Source organism: Lepisma saccharinum, chromosome 2 (genome assembly GCF_977018435.1).
Source record: "Lepisma saccharinum chromosome 2, izLepSacc3.1, whole genome shotgun sequence".
Classification (NCBI taxonomy): Eukaryota; Metazoa; Arthropoda; class Insecta; order Zygentoma; family Lepismatidae; genus Lepisma; species Lepisma saccharinum.
The window spans coordinates 22,986,356-23,002,899 of NC_139230.1; the positions used below are offsets into that span (position 1 = coordinate 22,986,356).

Consider the following 16,544-nt stretch of genomic DNA (forward strand, 5'->3'; position numbering starts at 1 on the left):
TGTATGCAATATGTAATAAGATAGAGGGCATGGTGGTTCGGATTTCACTTTTCAAACTGTAGGTCCTATCCTGATTAGTCACTTTGTGAATGAAATGGATGTAAAAACATACTGAAACTATTAACTCAGAGTGGTTGGAATTCGACTTTAAATTAATTAACTTAATGAACTAATGATGAAATGGTAACCTATTTTATTGTCTTGTATTTAACTGTTCTGAGTTTGACACCTAATGAAAATATCTATTCTATGTCCATCTCAAATTTACCAGCAGTAATGTTGTCACCTTGTAATAAAAATGCCTGGCTGAATACCCGGTGGGAACACATATTGTCCGGACCCACAAGGTCTTTGGAGATGTGTGGGGATAAAGTTCTCGGAATTGTAAGATTTGGGCGTAAAGTCTTGGAAGTTCACAACAGTCAAACTTGATAAATGTGTGTAAATTAAGAAGAGAGATTCCATAAATAATAGAAGTGGTTAACACATTTAATCTATGTGAATATGGAAAAGGTAAAATAATTGAGAGAATTATTTCTTTTGTTTTTCGCAAGTTGTAGTTGTAATGTTGTTAACATGCAATGATGCAAATAATATACTTATAATACCGGTTAACACAAATGTTCAAGGTTCCAAGGATGGAAACATGGTGGAGACACCAGTCTACGGTCGAACCAGGGACTCTTGAAGACAAATTTAAAAGGTTCAAAGGTTGCTGGTTAGATACCCGATGTATGTACCATCACTCCAATTCACATTGTTGTAATGAGAGCAAAGTGGCAGGAATACTACAGTAAAGAAATTAAGATAGTCAAGCAGTGACATTATGATCAAGGGGTCCCAGAATCGATACCCGATGACGATACACCAATTTCAAAGTTGCATCTTATGCCTTGATATTTTAACAGAGCTGTGTTCGAGTTCGAGTTCTTGTGATAAATACGTCCAACAGAAGTGTTATTTTATCGCATTTTCTGAAAAATGAACCGATTCGTACAACGGAACTAACATTTTCTGATTTTGCATATTAAGACAAAACCGGTGTCAAGCGGAATAATAGCATGCAGGGAGAAAAGAGAGATGAAGATAAAGAGAGGGAGAATAAATAGAAAGAATAACTATTTTTCTCTTGTTTTTTCCATGTGCGGCTGTGAAAAAGGAAAGATAGAAACAGAGAAAGAGTCAAAGAGATAGAGGAAAAAAACAGAAAATAAAAAGATATACAAATTCCCTCCTTTAGTCTTCTTCCTTTTTTTATCGTAACTCGAAAGGAGAGAAAAATAAATAAAATACAAAGAGTGATAAAAACAAACCGAAAGAAACATGAGAGAAAAAACACTCCCTCCCTTTTGTCTCTCAGAGTATATCCTTCACTGTTGTTTTCTCTCTCTTTAGATTCACACAGAGCTGCGACAAAGCAATAAAATACAACACCAATCATTTGTCGAGCAGATAACTGAACAGTAAACGGACTCTCGAAGACAAATTTGAAAAGGTCAAAGTGTCCCTGGTTCGAGACTCGATGGAGCATTCGCCTACGAACATCTCAAATTCACCTCATATACCTATTTCATATTTTGATAAGAAAAACCGTTGGAACAATTTGTGTGTGGTTTTTTAAGTGTGGTAGGGGAAAAATGTTGAGAATGGAAGAGAGTAAAGGAGTGGTGAGGGTTGGAATTGAACATTGAACAAACGTTTTACAAGGTTGAGAATTAAATAGTATCCAAGAATGTTCCAGAGTGTATTAGAATTTTGGAAATCTCTTAGATTATACCCTTCACTGCACTGTTGCTTTTTTTCCCAATACATTCACACAGATCTGATATAAAGCAATTAAACACAACGCAACACAAAACCTTTGACTAGCAGAAAACTGAACAGTAAACTGACTCTTGACGACAAGTTTGAAAAGATGAAAGGGGGTTCCTGGTTCGATACTCGATGACATTCGTCTACGGACATCTTATATTCCTTTTATATGCTTTTTCTTGTATCTTGATAACAAAAACCGTTGGGACAATCTGAAGGATTTAATGGTGATAAGGGAAAAAAGTTGGGAGTGAAGGGAAGTAAAAAATGGGCGTGTGTTGGATTTGATCAGAGAACAAACTTTTTTACAACATTGAGCATGAATTATTATCCGAAAATGTTCTAGGACGTATTAATTTTTTGGAAATTGAACAGTTTCTGCACGTCATGCGATATATTACTACAAATGGGATGATTTGTAATTGAAAAATTTGTCAAGACGGATTTGTTATCACCTAAGTAATATTTGGTGCAAAATTGAGTATTGACATGCCAAACTGGGAAAGAAATTGCAAAAGGGCGCATATGAAGTTTTAGATAAGGTATATTTTGTGATGTCATGTGATCTATGTTTTACCACTTTTTGATAATGGTGAAGGTAAAGGAATAGTGGTAAAGATTGATTGAGTTGGTATTTAAGTCCACTTTATGCACAGTAAGGCCAATCGAGACTGGACCTACCGTTTAAAGAAGGATCCGAACCACTATGTGCTTCCACCGGGTATCGAACCCTGGAGACAGAGAGAGAAAGAGGAAATGAGAAAGAGAGAACACAAACACAGAGAGAGAGAGAGAGAGACAGAGAGAGAGAGAGAGAGAGAGGAAATAAGAAAGGGAGAACAACACAGAGAAAGAGAGAGAGAGGGAGAGAGACTGGTGGAGCTTATAGTTTGTATCTTATGCCTCTCATTTCCTCTTTCTCTCTCTGTCTCCAGGGTTCAGGGTCCAGGGTTCAGGGAGTGTTTTTTCTCTCATGTTTCTTTCGGTTTGTTTTTATCACTCTTTGTATTTTATTTATTTTTCTCTCCTTTCGAGTTACGATAAAAAAAGGAAGAAGACAAAAGGAGGGAATTTGTATATCTTTTTATTTTCTGTTTTTTTCCTCTATCTCTTTGACTCTTTCTCTGTTTCTATCTTTCCTTTTTCACAGCCGCACATGGAAAAAACAAGAGAAAAATAGTTATTCTTTCTATTTATTCTCCCTCTCTTTATCTTCATCTCTCTTTTCTCCCTGCATGCTATTATTCCGCTTGACACCGGTTTTGTCTTAATATGCAAAATCAGAAAATGTTAGTTCCGTTGTACGAATCGGTTCATTTTTCAGAAAATGCGATAAAATAACACTTCTGTTGGACGTATTTATCACAAGAACTCGAACTCGAACACAGCTCTGTTAAAATATCAAGGCATAAGATGCAACTTTGAAATTGGTGTATCGTCATCGGGTATCGATTCTGGGACCCCTTGATCATAATGTCACTGCTTGACTATCTTAATTTCTTTACTGTAGTATTCCTGCCACTTTGCTCTCATTACAACAATGTGAATTGGAGTGATGGTACATACATCGGGTATCTAACCAGCAACCTTTGAACCTTTTAAATTTGTCTTCAAGAGTCCCTGGTTCGACCGTAGACTGGTGTCTCCACCATGTTTCCATCCTTGGAACCTTGAACATTTGTGTTAACCGGTATTATAAGTATATTATTTGCATCATTGCATGTTAACAACATTACAACTACAACTTGCGAAAAACAAAAGAAATAATTCTCTCAATTATTTTACCTTTTCCATATTCACATAGATTAAATGTGTTAACCACTTCTATTATTTATGGAATCTCTCTTCTTAATTTACACACATTTATCAAGTTTGACTGTTGTGAACTTCCAAGACTTTACGCCCAAATCTTACAATTCCGAGAACTTTATCCCCACACATCTCCAAAGACCTTGTGGGTCCGGACAATATGTGTTCCCACCGGGTATTCAGCCAGGCATTTTTATTACAAGGTGACAACATTACTGCTGGTAAATTTGAGATGGACATAGAATAGATATTTTCATTAGGTGTCAAACTCAGAACAGTTAAATACAAGACAATAAAATAGGTTACCATTTCATCATTAGTTCATTAAGTTAATTAATTTAAAGTCGAATTCCAACCACTCTGAGTTAATAGTTTCAGTATGTTTTTACATCCATTTCATTCACAAAGTGACTAATCAGGATAGGACCTACAGTTTGAAAAGTGAAATCCGAACCACCATGCCCTCTATCTTATTACATATTGCATACATTTATATACATCCCCCCTCATTTCATTGTAAATAATTTATATATGCACCAATTATGTACTTCAAAAATTGTAACTAAACATTCATAAACTTTAAACATATTTTATTTCTTGTAATCATTACAATAAAAAACAGTATAATTTCCAAACATTTAATTGCATGAGCGTTTACATTTTCACATTTGGCATGTTCTCTATACTTATCACATTTTTACTTTTCATAATACCACGGTATTTTTCAACAGCGTGAAAGAACGCTTCACACTATCCACTTGTGGACATTCAAGTTCATATGACAAACATTTTCTCTAACAATAACTTATCCACCCATTTTACTTTTTTTGGGGGGGGTAGAAAGAGCAGTGGACCAACAGTTTTAAACAAAACCTATACTTCACTCACATTAACGGTAGAAAAAGCGACATTAAATTACAAAAGTTACATTTTAAGAATGCTGGCGCGCCAAAGAGGTCCCTTGTTCGAATCCCGAATTAGGTCAAAATGTTATTTGTAAGTATCCCTTCATCACATCGTCACTCATCGTCGCGTTTAGCCAAAAGTGGTAGAAAAAAATAGCATAAAATAAAAATAAAATCTTGGCGCACATCAAAATCAAAAGTCTTAGGTTCGAATCGTAAATGCGCCAGCACCATTTTCTTCAAATTTCTCTGTTTTGCTAAATACAAACATCTATCTCTTTCAAGTAACGCTAGGTTCTTGGGTAGTAAAGAAAAATCCTCACGGTAATACAAACTATTCTATTGTGAATATAATTAACACATTTCATCTTCCACCGCCCCTCAATACGCTTAGTAGTAAACTCCGAAGCAACATGACTAGTTTTCGTAGTAATAAAATAATTATTTGCGCTACACTGTAACTGAAACTATTAAAAATAAAACAAAAAAATATTGTTCTTGTTTAAAAATTATCACTTATCTATACAAAACATCCATTACCTTAACACCTATCTCGCCATCTGGTCGCACCATATGTCCGCTCATTCTCTGCAATGCATAGCACCAGTTCTTTCAACAGTGAAGACATCTCACAAAGAGTGCAAAGGGTATTGTAGAATACCTGCTCATCACCTAGCGGATCTCCCTTGAATTCAGGGTGGCTCCGTTGATAGAACTGAAATACATGTAACGTATTCTCTGGTTCCTGGAAATACTGCCTCACACTTCTTATCTTGCTCCATATGCACCGATGACATTCAGATTCTACACCTTTGCCGCCGCATTTCAAGAAATGGTCCATCTCACAAGAATGTCCATCCTGATTATCCAAACATTCGTAACATCCATTGCAAATCACAGCGTAATCTGGAGTGTAACGCTTCAATGAGTTCCAGAGACAGTACACGTCGACATAATCGTGCGAACATGTACAGAACGTTAAAATTTCCGTAACAATATCATTGCCTATTTCGATGGTGTTCTTCACTGCCATCATGAATACTCGACTGTGAAAACATGGGTAATATCCTCGGTCGTTTCATACACACACTACGTCCACTTCCATGGGGTTCACAATTACCATGTTTGCGTCGATGGTCATTTCGCTGAAAAATAAAATCTGGGTAAGTCTCAAGGTAGTTATTTTTTTTAATTTTATAAATTTATTACATATAATACAATTGCTATCAATCATTTCCTCTTCGATACTTCCGTGAAAGTACATACTTTTACATAGTTGACACAATATTATATTCCAATGCTCATAACTTTATGTCAGAAGACCAGATTCCCAAATATCATACCGTTTGGTTGTTGGCTGATTGATTGATTTGGTAATTTAGGTCCATTTTATGCACAGTAAGGCTACAATTTAAAATGGGATAAAAAATTGAAACCACATCGCCACACACGCTTAGAAAAAACTCACAAAAATTTCCGCAGAGGGGCGCCCTCTTTTTTTTTTTTCATTGGTTTTTTTCTTTGTGTTCTTTCATCAATTGCATCATATCATCACTTATCCTTACCGTCGCGGTTACGGATCGGTAGGAAAAGCTACATTAAATTACAAAAGTTATATTTTAAGAATGCTGGCGCGCCAAAGGGTCCCTTGTTCGAATTTCGAATTAGGCAAAGATGTTATTTGTAAGTATCCCTTCATCACATGATCACTCATCGTCGCGTTTAGCCAAAAGTGGTAGAAAAAATAACATAAAATAAAAATAGAAAATCTTGGTGCACATCAAAATCAAAAGTTTGAGTTGCTGTTTTAAGTCCACTTTATGCACAGTAAGGCTGATCGGGACTGGACCTACAGTTTAAAGTGGGATCCGAACCACTTGTGCCTCCACCGGGTATCGAACCCGGGACCCCTTGATTACAAGGCAAAGACGCTACCACTGCGCCATAGGGGGAGACATCAAAATCAAAAGTCTTAGGTTCGAATCGTAAATGTGCCAGCACCATTTTCTTCAAATTTCTCTGTTTTTCTAAATACAAATATCTATCTCTCTCAAATACTTCTTGGGTAGTAAAAAAAATCCTTTTTCAAATTACGCTAGCTTCTTGGGTAGTTAAGAAAATCCTCACTGTAATACAAACTGTTCTATTGTGAATGTAATTAATACATTTCATCTTCCACCGCCCCCTCAATAGTTAACTCCGAAGCAACATCACTTGTTTTCATAGTAATGAAATAATTATATGCACTACACTGTAACTGAATCTATTAAAAATAAAACAAAAAATATTGTTCTTGTTTAAAAATTACTTACCGCTTCGTATTATCAAATACACTTCAAACAAAATAGAAAAGATGATCCGCACGAATAACCTGAAAAGAAAAAAAATGATATTAGTGTTTTCCGTACATTGTTCAATTAATTAAAATTCTAATAAATTTAAACAGATTATCGTGTGCAACAAATTTTATTTGAAAATTATTTGCATGCATTGCTACCATTCTTCCAGTCGGTGAAGTTAGCTAGAATTCAAAATCGTTAAAATGTCGGACCCCGTGGCCGAGTGGTTAGCATCGCCCTCCGACGCTAGAAGTCCCGCTTGGGCATAAATGTTTGTGAGTGTCCATTCATCAATTTTCATCCCCATCATCGCAAATTAGCCAAAAAGCACAAAATAAAATAAAGTAAATCAATCAATCAATGAAAATCAAAATCGTTCAAAATTGTTTGCATCCTATAATGCCAAAAACAATCTAAGTTCGAATCCTATATTATGTTTGACTCTTGATACTCGAGTATCAAGTATCAGTAGCGATGTATTCAAGGAAATCTTGGTCTAGAAAGATATTGATACAGTAATAATCTGCATTTAAAATATATAGATCCAGTCATCCAGTCAAAATTAACCTATGCGAGCATAAAATAACCTTAATAAAACAGTTTTCATCTTGTCAACATTCAGTCTCATCGTCGCGATGTATTCAAGGAAATCTTGGTCTAGAAAGATATTGATACAGTAATAGTTGTGATGTGTCTTGGCGTAGAAACATTGCACACTAGTTATAATCTGCATTTAAAATATATAGATCCAGTCATCCAGTCAAAATTAACCTATGCGAGCATAAAATAACCTTAATAAAACAGTTTTCATCTTGTCAACATTCAGTCTCATCGTCGCGATGTATTCAAGGAAATCTTGGTATAGAAAGATATTGCACACTGACTCGTTTTTTCAAGTTAGCAATAACCAATGCATAGAAATAATATCAATATATTCACTGCAATATTCACTGAATCGTTAATTTTAAAAAATAATGTTCCTTTAAAATTTACTTACCGATTTTTTTTATTTTCAAATATGCTTCACACAAAGTAGAAGGGTGATTCTGCAGTGTTAATCTGAAAAGAAAAAAAATAATATTAGTGTTTTCGGCAGATTTTTCAATTCATCTTTGCTCTAAACTAAAATCACAACAAATTTTATTTTGAAAGACATTCAGATGTCTTACTACCATTCTCCGAGACGGTAGCTACAAAGCAAAAAGTTAGCGGTTGGTTAACATCCTAGAGTGCCAAAAAAAATTTCTAAGTTCGCATCTTTGTGGCGTTTCCCACTCGTGAACCCTCACCGATGTATTAAAATATCGGTCTAGAAACACCGAGCACTGTTTCGGATCTTAATTTAAAATGTAAACCCAGTCCTGATTAACCTATCCGAGCATAAAATAAACTCTAGAAGCCATTTTTAATTTTGTCATCATCATCATCGCAATTAGTCTAATAAAAAGTTAACAAAATGCACAAAATTCGCATTAAACTGTTATCTCAAATACACAATGCAATATTAATCAGTAAAATTATAACAACTTACTACAGTCTTACCTGGTATTAATTTACAGATACAAGTCAGCAAATACAGCTTGCGTCTTCTTGAGCTTCTTTCGGAAATGTGACAGCTGGTGACAATCATCTAATTTTATACTGTTGTCGATACAGTAACTACTTCAACGTCATCGGTGCACAAAATTTTCCGCAAACACATTGTGCTTGTTTGTCTCCATTTTTAATCCGACGACTCGAAATCGGAGGAAGTCAATCTTCCGAAATAGTGCGTCTCCCGTTAACACTTCAGGGTATTAACAGACAATCGACATCAAAATAGAAAATACACTTCCTGCCGATGAACGGTCATAGATCGAAGAAAGTGTGCCATTACAGTACCTTTGGAAAACCTTCCTGTTGGAAACCAGTAAATGTGCTGGAGAAAGGGTGTCACAGTTCCATTCTAGGATTTTCAAAACAACATCGGAAATTTCATTACTTTCAAAAATTCAGCACAAGACAACAGTTCCACGGATGATCAGCAATGCCATTCTTCCTATATTCTCAATCAGCTCAGATTTCGTTCTCGCCTTCAAACTCACCACTGGGTTCCACTCCCAAACAAAGCATGGCTGTTTTGCGTGAGTATTCTTCCATCAATTAGGCTACTATTTTATTAATTTCTCCCTCTCTCTCTCTCTCTTTCTCATTTTCATTTTCTCCCTCTTATTTCATCTTTCTCTCTCTCCCTCTTATTTCCTCTTTCTCTCTCTCCTTCTTTCTTATTCCCCCCCTCTCTCTCTCTCTGTTTTGTGTGAATATTCTTCCATCAATTACCACTTATTCAACTCGCTCTCTTCACCCTCTTTCCCATTTCCTCTTTCTGTCTTCCTCCCTCTCTCTCTCTCTCTCTCTCTCTCTCTCTCTCTCTCTCTCTCACACACACACACACACCCTCTTTCTCATTTCCTTCTTCTCTCTCTCTCTTTATCTTCTTTCTTTGAGAGATAGGTGTGAAAAGCATGTCCAAAATACATCGTTCTCCGCCATTTTTAGCTCTCTCTCTTTCTCGTGTTCATCAACTATGATCTCTCACTCTCTCTATCCTCTCTATCTCTCTATATCCCCTCTTTTATAGTCTCTTTTTGGGCTTTGAGTGGTAGATAACAAAAACATATCCAAAAACATCGTTCTCCGCGTGTCTCTCTTTCTTCTGTTCATCACCTATGATCTCTCACCCTCTTTATCTCTCTATAGCCCCTCTTTTATTGTCTCTTTTTGTACAAAATCGTCTCTTTTTATTTTTTGAGGGTTACTTGTCAAACATATCACAATAAATTCCCAAAAACACCTTTCTACCCCCCTTTTTTTCAAATCTCTCCCTTTCTCGTGTTCGCCACCTATAATCTCTCGCCTCTTTATTCCCTCTTTCTCTCTATCCACTTTCTATCGTCTCTTTTATTTTTTGAGTGTTAAATCTAAAAATAAACACCTAAAAGCACATTTCTACCCCTTTTTTTCAACCCATTCTCTTTCCATTTCTCTCTCTGTGTATCTCGGTTTCTCTCTCTCTCTCTTTCTCCCATCTTTATCCCTTTTTTCTTATGTTCTTCTTCTTTGAGTGGTAACAGGCAATCAGAATAAATATCAAAGAACATCTTTCTATCCCCTTTTTTTCAACTCTCTCCCTTTCTCAGGTTCGCCACCTATAATATTTCGCCTCCTTATTCCCTCTTTCTCTCTTTATCCACTTTCTATCGTCTATTTTATTCTTTGAGTGTTAACTCTTAAAACAAACGCCTAAAAACACTTTTCTATCCTTTCTCTCTCCATCTCTCTCTCTCTCTCTTTCCCTCTCTCTGTATCTCTGTTTCTCTCACTCTCTCTCTCTCTGTCTCTGCCTTTCTCTGTGTGTGTGTGTGTTCTCTCTTTCTCATTTCCCCCCTCTCTCTCTCTCTCTCTCTCTCTCTCTCTCTGTGTGTGTCTCTGTGTGTGTGTGTGCTCTTTCTGTATCTCGGTTTCTCTCTCTCTCTCTCTCTTTCTCTCTCCATCTTTATCTACCTTTCTATATTCCCCTCTTTTATCGCTCTCTCTCTTTTATTCCCTTTCTTTGAGTGCTTGGTGTCAAATCTCTACTTCCGCCTTATTTTAAAATGGCGGATAAATTCAAGTTTTCAAGAAATAAAGGAATTTTTGACAATAGCTTGGTGTTTGATATATGTCTTTCTTATAACACTAGTAACATCAATTACAACATATTATGTTTTCTGCAGATCATTGACACGGTAGGTAACGGTGCCATATTGGAAGCACGGCGGATAATTTCAATATTTCGCATGAGAATGGAAATGACTTATAACAGAATGATATTTGGCAAATGTACAGCGTGTAACAAAAGTCCGGGAACACTTTAAAAAATTATTGTAGCCAAACGAGTAGCATTACAAAGTGACAAAGTACATAATTTCAAAGAGTAAAGTTGTAAGTTTTTTCTCATTGAAGTTGTTACGTGTAGTTCCATATATCGTCGCTAGGTGGTGTCATAATCAAGATGGTGCTTTCTGGAGCTGAGAAGGCTTTCTGCGTGCAAGAATTTGACAAAAACAAAGAGTGCAACGGATGTCCAACGAAAATTTAGGATGAAGTACGGGAAAGCAGCACCAACCAGGAAGGCAATCTACTACAATTGGCATGTAAAGTTGTTGAAACTGGGTGTTTGTGTGTCAAGAAGAGAAGTGGTAGGTCAGGTGTGAATGAAAATGACACTGAGCGAGTGAGAGAAGCTTTCAAAAGGAGTTCGAGAAAATCTATACGCACTATACGCAGAGCTTCATGTGAGTTGGAAATGTCAACAATGATTTTGTGGCAGGTTTTGCGTAAAAATTAAACATGAAACCGTGCAGACTACAGTTAGTGCAAAAGTTATATCCTAAAGACAAAGACCAACGATTCCAGTTTTGCTGTGCATTGGAGGTCAAAGATGATGCTTTTGTGAATTTGATAATTCTTTCGAACAGGCAAAATTGTACATTGCCTTCCTGGTTGGTGATGCTTTCCCATACTTCATCCTAAATTTTCGTTGGACATCCGTTGCACTCTTTGTTTTGTCAAATTCTAGCACGCAGAAAGCCTTCTCATCTCCAGAAAGCGCCATCTTGATTATGACACCACCTAGCGATGATATATGGAACTACACGTAACACCTGCAATGAGAAAAAAACCTTGCAACTTTACTCTTTGAAATGATTACTTTTGTCACTTTGTAATGCTACTCGTTTGGCTACAATATATTTTTTAAAGTGTTCTCGGACTTTTGTTACATGTTGTATTTGGTGTATAAGGTATGGCAGCATTCTGTAATATTTGCCGTCTCATCAGGCAGGCTATTGTTTTCACGTGTCTCGTTCTGTTCACAAACTAAATCAGATTGTCACTATGGTAATGCACACCTGTAGGCAACACACCACAAAAGACATATCTGAATCAAAGAGTTCGTCTCTTTCATCGTTGTCATGTTGGTCATCGACGTCTTCACCACTGTCTTCTCTAGAAACACTGAAAACAAGAATGAAATTCATACAGGAACACATTCGCAAGGGGCACATTAGGGTGTCAGTGTCGCCAGGGGAAAGTTTTACAGGGACGCTTGCCTCTACTAACGTTGAAGAAAGGTGAGGAATACATCTGGAATTGTTTCTATTATTTCTTAGAAATGGCATTTGACTGGTGAGAAAATCAACTGCAACCTGAAACTAAATATCAAGTTATAGCCCCCGTCACTACTTTGATAACACCTGCTCCAAACGATATACTGAATTTAATTTCACGAGGATGTACCAAAAACTGTGATACAGAATGTAGTTGCATGCAAGCAAGCTTAAGATGTTTCAGATTATGTGCGCTTTACGAAGACATTCTTGTTTTCAGTGTTCCTAAAGAAGACAATTGTGAAGACGTTGATGACCAACATGACAATGATGATTCAGATATGTATTTTGTAACGTGTTACCTACAGTTGTGTATTACCATAGTGACAATCTGATTTAGTTTGTGAAGAGAAAGAGACCAGTGAAGACAATAGTCTGCCTGATGAGGCGGCAAATATTACAGAATGTTGTCATACCTTACATACAAAACACATTTGCCAAATGTCATTCTATTATAAGTAATTTCCATCCTCATGCGAATGGATCTCACGGGATCGGCTGTGCCTAGTATCGTGCGGAACTTCACCTCCACATTTCTCTGGTACAACGTGACTTTTCAATCAGTGCTATGTGTTAAAATATAACCAGAGTCCCACAGACTCATGTGAGCTACAAACTCTGTCCAACTGAAAGCCGGGGGCCATAAAATGGAGGTTTTTTTTATTATTATTTTTTTTTACCAGTTACAAGATATCGGATTGCCCGAACAACGCAGTCCTCAAACGGTGACCACGATCCTCCGACTCAGTGTTGCTACCTACGGACGAGCATAGCCTCCAAAAAGAAAAACAGCAGCAGCCTGGACAAGAGATGCAGTCTTCTGGAGGCAACTCTCAGCAAATTGGACTCCAAAGTGTCGGAGGCTTTGAAGTCCTTGCCACACTGTCAGTCCACGGTAACAACGGCCGCCGCAGAGACAGTTTCAAAGAGCACCATCTTCGAATGCCTCCAAAAAGAAATCAAGGATCTTAAGAACCAGATATTGGAGCTGCGATCAGATATGGATAGTTTTCACAGCAGAATGCTATCACAGGAGGAAGCTATAGACGCCGCTGAGCAGTATAGCAGGAGAAACTGCCTTATCCTCCATGGAATCTCGGAAACGCCAGACGAGGACACGATGAGGGTTATCACGGACACTTTTTCATCGAAACTCGGCATCACTCTTAACGGCTCCGATGTGGATCGCCTGCACAGGTTGGGCCCCAAACGTACTCGGACGTCGGCTGAAGTTGTGCAGCAGTGACACCGCCCCATCATCGTTAAGTTCCTGAGGTACGTACCAAACTCGGGAACACGTGTATAAAAACAAAAAGAAGCTAAAAGGAAGCGGCCTCTTGATAACGGAATCCCTGACGACAACGAGACAGCATCTTCTCCGCCGCGCCAAGGAGACGTTCGGGGTGAGGAACTGCTGGACCTCTGATGGCCGGATCAGCATCCAGGGCAGCAACGGCAGAAAAACTATCAACACGGCTCGCGAGTTTGAAACTCTTCTGGAACCCACTAGAAATTCTAAATTTCGGACAATTCCCAGTCCCAGGCATATCGAAGCACGATCTTATTTTTATGTCCTATTCTCTTAAAACATATAAATACAAACCAAAAGTAATCTCTTTCAGAGATTTTAAACGACTTGACATTCAATCCCTGAATATCGAAGCAGCAAATATGCCATGGCACCTTGTTGCTTCTTTTCAAACGGTGGATGAGAAAGTAAACTTCCTAAACTATCTCATCGTACAGATTTACAACAAGCACGCGCCCGTTAAAAAAAAGAGAGTTGCGAGACCTCCCAGCCCGTGGATTACCTCCAAGATCCTGCAGCTGATGTCCCGCAAGGATGCAGCATACAGGCAATATAAGTCCGCACTCAAATCAAACCTGCAGTCAGTGCCTGATTATTTCGAAGAATACCGCATTCTTTGGAATTGGTTCACGCAGGAAATACGAAAGAGAAAGTTTTCCTTTGCCGGACAACTCTTAAACTATAGATCGCAACCGAAATCGCTGTGGAACAAACTTAAAATGTTCGGTGTTGAGAAAAAACGTGATAGAAATGAAATAATTGGCATTTCTACTGAAGAACTAAATGGTCATTTTCAGAACTCATCAGACATAAATCCTAAAATTAAGAAACGTACGATCGACGTAGTTTTGTTGCCACCCCTACTAGAATTGGCGTTCTTTTGGATACTCAACGAAAAGCTGAAATAGTGCTACACAATGAAAAAGTTAAAAAGAACAGGGAAATATTAAAGAGGTTGATTAACGCCGTCTGCTATTTAGCAAAGCAAGAATTGCCATTCAGAGGCCTTGAGGAAAATGCAGCATCTGTAAATAAGTACAATTACATGGAATTCCTTATTGCAAGTGCCGAGTTTGATCCCTCATTAAAAGAACATTTATTAAATTCTACAGTTTTTCGCGGTACTTCGGCAGGCATTCAAAATGATTTAATAAAAAACACAGACTTTGTGGCTATCATGGTCGATGAAACATCAGACATTAGCAAAAAATCCCAGGTGTCAACAGTGTTACGTTTTTTTTTCGGCCTCACAGAAAAAAAGTAATTGAAAGATTTCTTGGATTTCATGTCATGAGCGCCGATAAAAGTGCAGGAGCTCTTTTTAGTCACGTGACTGAAATAATGGATAAATATAAGTGTGGGGATAAATTAATTGCCCAGACATACGATGGCTATTCTGTAATGAGTAGTCATTTTAATGGCCTTCAAAGTAAAGTTTTGGAAAATTATCCGAAACCTTTTTTTACGCATTGTTATGTTCATGTCATGAACTTGGTGCTGCAACAATCGTTGGAATGTAACAACGAGCTTAAGGTGTTCTTTTGTGGTCTTAAATCACTGTCTACGTTTTTCTTTCATTCTCCAAAGAGGTTTCACAAACTTTCTGCTTTCATGTTCAGAAAGCTCCCGTCATTAGCTCCTACCAGATGGAATTTTACCTCTAGTCTACTGTATACAGTCAATGACAAGAGAGAAGCACTGCTTATGTTTTTTGAACATGTTAGTGAAAGTGGAGACTTCGATCATTTGACTGCAATGACTTCAAGAGGATTTTCTAGCTTCCTGAAGGATTTCGAAAATATATTTTTAAAAAAGGCTTTATCCAACTTGCTTGCCTTTTCGGACGTATTATTCAGTATATTGCAGTCTAAAAATGTTGATATTTTGAATTGCAGTAATAAAATAACTGAATTTCAACAACAGCTGAAAAGGGAAAGTGAGAATTTCGAAACACTATGGAATTCTATAACTGGTGCAGTAGAAGAGGAAGAGGTTGTTGAAATGAAAAGGAGGCGACTGAACAACGAATCACAGAAAGTCCACTGCCGGAGGCTTTACTTTGAAATCATTGATAATATCAGCAACCAGATAACAATTAGATTCGCATCATTTGAAAAATTTGCAATATTTTGATTTACTAAATCCCACAAAACGGGGCTACTTGAATAAAAGAGAGAACTTTCCTCACCATCTCGTACATAAATTGCAGGAAATTTAAGGCAGTCTGTTTAATTTAACCAAACTGCAGAATGAACTTTATGTTTGGTATGCTTCCACTGAAGGATCAGAGAAAACACCAGTTGAGATTGTAAATTATCTACTGGACACGAATCTGAGTGGGTGGGTTTACGGAAATATATAAATTAGCAGTGTTGATCGCAACAATTCCTTCCACGACGTCATCTGTCGAGAGATCGTTCTCATCATTGAAGAGGATCCACACATTCTGCCGCTCTACTCAAACTCAGAACCGGATGACGAATTTAAGTCTTATCTCCATCCAGAAAGAATTACTTTCTATGCTGGGAGAAGGGGATTAATCCAAATTTTATGAGGCGGTGATCAGCGCATTTCTCTCTAAAGAAAGAAGAATAGAGCTGGAATTCAAGTAACTGTAAGTAATGAGCAGTTGATTTTTCAAAATTTACTTTTTGGAAGGATAAATGAAGGGTAAGGGGAAAAACCGGGAATGTGCATGTGCATTTTATGAACGGGTCATTCTTATGTCCACGGTGTTTTTTTTAGGGGTGATGGGAGTTCCACCAACCCCTCTGGTTGCAATCTCGTGCTTTAAAAATTAATTGTATGGCGAAGTATTGAACATATTAATTTTCTCCTTACCCTTCAAATATATTAATACTTTAAATGAAGTATTTACTTCATTTAAAATAATTTATGTAATTTAATGTTTTTCTAAATATTTATAAAATTACACGAAAAAGGTACGGAGAAAATTTGTAATATTGGTTCACAGAAATCAGGGGGGGAGGGGTTAACATTTCTTATTTGCCAACGCCTGAAGTTCAGGGTCAGGAGACGCCACTGTTTTCAACATGACTTACTTAGCGTACGGTTATCGCCAGGGACTTCTGGTATGTTGTTATTAATGCCATAAAGACGCTACATATAAAATTTCAGCTTGTTATGAATTAGTTCCTTTATTTCGAAAAGAATCGTCTAA

The 16,544-nt window shown here is 37.3% G+C and overlaps 1 protein-coding gene across 1 annotated transcript in view; it reads left to right on the forward strand.

The window, feature by feature from the left end:
- Positions 1–16,544, forward strand: part of LOC145983952 (battenin-like) — a 106,720-nt gene that overhangs the window by 33,005 nt on the left and 57,171 nt on the right. The window lies entirely within an intron of this gene.